The sequence below is a fragment of the Salvelinus sp. IW2-2015 genome, unplaced genomic scaffold (assembly GCF_002910315.2).
Source record: "Salvelinus sp. IW2-2015 unplaced genomic scaffold, ASM291031v2 Un_scaffold1619, whole genome shotgun sequence".
In the NCBI taxonomy this organism is placed as follows: Eukaryota; Metazoa; Chordata; class Actinopteri; order Salmoniformes; family Salmonidae; genus Salvelinus; species Salvelinus sp. IW2-2015.
Window position 1 is genome coordinate 180937 of NW_019943038.1, and position 3876 is coordinate 184812.

A 3876-nucleotide genomic window follows, 5' to 3' on the forward strand; every position below is an offset into this window, starting at 1 on the left:
TAAACCCCTGGATGACTGACAGGCGGCGCCGTATTGGAGTCACCACACAGCCATCTTCATGGTACACCTCCATTGGAACAAATATTTTGGAAGCTATAACAATACCTTTATTTATTAACATCTACATTTGTTTTTTTAAGAGAGGAGGAATGTAGACAGTAGAGGGAGGACTCACATCGGTAAGTCTGTCCGTCAGTCTGTCCAGTAGTCAGTCTGTCCAGTCAGTCAGTCGTTCCAGGTGGTAAACAGGAGAGATACTCAGCTGCTAGTTCCGAGTCAGGTCCTGCAGTCAGTCATGTTCCAGTAAATCTGTCCAGTCAGTCAGTCAGTCTGGCAGTCTCATCAGTCTGTCGTCAGTCAGTCCAGGTAAGGTAAGGGACAGGAGAGACATCACTGGTAGTCTGTCCAGGTCAGTCAGTCAGTCAGGTCTGTCCAGTCAGTCAGTCAGTCGTCTGTCCAGTCCAAGTCAGTCAGTCCAGTCTGTCCCAGTCAGTCAGTCAGTCTGTCAGTCGCATGGTCATGTCAGTCCAGATGCAGGTCCATCAGTCGTCAGGTCTTGCCGATCAAGTCACATTACGGTCGAGTCAGTGCTGTCCAGTCAGTTCAAGCATCTGTCCAAGTCAGGGTCAGTCAGTCAGTGCAGTCCGAGTCCAGGTCAAGGTCAGGTGCTCAAGTCCATCTGTCAAGTTCAGTCCATTCGTCCAGTCATCCAGTCAGGTCAGTCAGTCAGTCCAGTCAGTCAGTCAGTCAGTCTGTCCAGTCAAACCCTCCATTATCTCTACGCCCCCCTCTTTCCCTTTCCCAGTCGCCTCCCTTCTCTCCCCTCCTACCCTCCTCCACCTTGTCCACCTGCGTACGCAATTTGGAGGTGAACTTGGAGAAGATACCGGTGGCGCCCAAGGTCTTCTGGTCTGGCTGTTGCGTGGCTGAGGGAAGGGGGAGACTGGCGCCCCCGAGAACCCTGCTGGTCTCTGGCCCCTCTCCTGCTGTCCTGTTAGAGGGAGGGAGGGAATTTTAAGAGAAGTGTCTGAGGGAGGGGGAGGGGGAGCCTGCGCAGTAAGGAGAACCCTGCTGGTCTCTGGCACCTCTCTGCTGTCCTGTTAGAGCAGGGGTTGTCAAAGCAAATGGACGTGAGGGCCAACTAAAAATTTTACTACAAGCCGAAGGAGCCGGACTGTTCGAATGTTTCATTGAAAAATTTTTAAATGACGCCATATAGTCCTAGTGAACCTGAGATTGGAACCTACGTGGAAAGACCTAACCAAATATATTCCTATATGATCAGATCAAAGTAGAAGCAAATTTTCTTATGGCTCTGTCAGTAAATCACTTTGATGATTGTTTCAAACAGGACACAAAAGAGCAAATGTTCTTTATATTACAAAATCCCTTAACATGGAGACATTTAAATGATAAGAGGAACGTATCAAGGCCGTAGCTCTTATTTAGCTGATTGTAACAAAGTGGGCTAAGATTTTACTTTCAAGAGAACAAAACAATAATAGCAATTTCTATCATCCCACTCAACTGAAAAAAAGTTAATTTTAGAACTATAATTTGGATTGACAGATACAATAAATAAAGTGCAAAAATCTATTAATTCAACAAGACAACACTTTGTTTAAGGAGAAGTAACATGCAGTGAACACAAATATTAAACTTTACTTTTAAACTTGAACTGAACGTAAAAACTCTAAATAGTGATTGCACAGTAATGTTCACTTGTTTGAGGTTGAGGGTGGATACTTTGGTGGGGTGTCCGCATCTTTTACACAAGTTCTCAATGTTCGCGGTAAGGCTCTGAGCTGAGGAAATCCTCAGAATTGGTGGCGGTGTTTCAGCAGTAAGTCCGACTCTGTGTGATGTTTGTTCAGGTGTCATCAAAAGAAAACAGTTGTTCACACAGGTACTGTGCTGCCAAACATAGACAACGGTTTGAGCAGCCTGGATGCGCAGCTGGGGCATTGTGTCGGGAAGGAAACGGGCGAACTTCCGCAGCACCGCACTGCCCATATTTTGCCTCAGGCATCATTGCAATTGGAGGTCCATCACACTCCATTTGGAGGTTTGGTGGTGAGCTTTCCCATCAACCAGCAAATGGGTTACCGAGCAGTTCCAACCTGCTTTTTTGTGCTTCAAAGTCAAGCAAACTCGGCGTCGAAAGTCAGCGGCAAAGCATACGCTATTTTACAGCCAACTGTGCGCTCGGGAACGCAACTGGTTAGAGAGCTTCTCTTTCATGTCTGGGCAGCTGGGAAAGTGGCTCAAATTTTCTTTCCGCATCTGCGTCTCCCACCGATGTCAGTTTTGGGTTTTAAATGCTTCATGTACTGTACATATCAGAGAATGAAATGAATCCAGACCCTGCAGCTGCAAGTTCATTGCAATTCAGATGACTCGTAATGTACACAGAAAAGCCATTTCACACAGGGAAACTTTCGTCTCCGGAGTTGTGTTTGTGTCCTTTCCCTTTGCTGTCCAAGAACAGATCACAAATCTCCTCACGAAGCTCGAAACCTCTTTGGAAGCACCTTTCCCTGGCTTAGCCATCGACCTCTGTGTGATAAGGCAAATCACCATGCTCCGTTTCTAACTCCGTCAGAAATGCCTTGAACTGGGCGGTGATTCAAACCTTTGGCTCTGATAAAGTTAACTGTGCGCGTGAATGATGCTCATTACACTGCTCCATTTCAAGGGCTTTACCGCACACGCTTTTCTGGTGTATATACAAATGATAAGCTGTCAGCTCAACCTGTCGCGTTTTCCTCTTGCATCTTTTCCCGTATCTTCGCCACCGTCCTCCTGTGGTCCACACATTCGCAGTGCTCCGGCGGTTGTCAACACAAGTTTTTTCCCAAGGCAGCCTCCATCTCATTTACACATCTTGACACCTCTTCATACAAATCATGCCCCGTAGTTGTGCTGCATATAGGACCGTAAAGCCAAAAACTCCTCTGTCACGCTTAGGCTGGAGTCCACTCGCGGAATGAAAATTGAACAACTGGGCAATGTCAGCAAATGTCGGTGCTCTCATCCACAAGCCAAAGAATATGGCAATGAATCTTTTCCCCCTTTTCACCAGCTGCTCTTAGATTGATGGACAACGTGGTCCTACTCTCTCGGCCATGGTGTTTTCTGCCGACTCAATTTAAAAAAGAGTTGCTTTTTTTTCTGGCAATACTTCTGCACAAACTTTAATCATGCAGTTTTTGATGCCAATCCCCCTCACCGTAAACATGGCCGGGCTGGATTTAGCGAAATCTCTTCTGCCAAAATATAACTGCCTTGGACAGCAGGCCTGGCCTTGTGATTTGGCTTGTTTTGCACAGAAGCCTGTCGAGATTTGAGGCCTGTTTTAATTCCTCTGCCTTTTGTAGCCTTTGTTCCATGTCCATATTCTGTTTTTGGTCCGCGTGTTTCGTTTCATATAATGTCGTCTCAGATTATACTCTTTTCAGTCGCCACACTTTCCTCCCACAGAAGAACACAGGTTTTCCAGATACCTCTGAATATATACTCCGACTCCCACGCTTGTTTGAAACCCCGTTCTCAGTGTCCCCCTTCCGTTTGCAATTTTTTGATGGGTATACTGAAAGTTAATTTACTGTGAGCTGACGACTGCATGTGCCACATAAATATTGAAATGAAGCAGCCTACTGCTCGGTGCGTCACGGTGCATTGGGTGGGGAAAAATGTAGTATTGGTGCGTGTAAAAGATCTGCGGGCTTGCCGGCTTGCTGCGGTCCTGCGGCCCGGTTCTAAAATAAATCAAGATCATCCCAGGGGCCCGTAAAAACACCTTCTCGCGGGCCGGATGTGGCCTGCCGGGCGCGGGCCCTTGACTCTGACATATGTGATGTAGAGGAGGGAGGGAAG

At 47.0% G+C, this 3876-nt stretch overlaps 1 non-coding gene across 1 annotated transcript in view; it reads right to left on the bottom strand.

Moving 5' to 3' along the window:
- Positions 1-855: 855 nt before the first annotated feature.
- LOC112071460 (MAP/microtubule affinity-regulating kinase 2b) overlaps positions 856-3876 on the bottom strand; it is an 11897-nt gene continuing 8876 nt past the window's right edge. Inside the window, exons 3-4 of the transcript XR_011475866.1 lie at positions 1068-1097; positions 856-961 (exon numbers count right to left, since the gene is read on the bottom strand). This is a non-coding gene — a transcript (MAP/microtubule affinity-regulating kinase 2b). The remainder of the gene's footprint in view (positions 962-1067; positions 1098-3876) is intronic.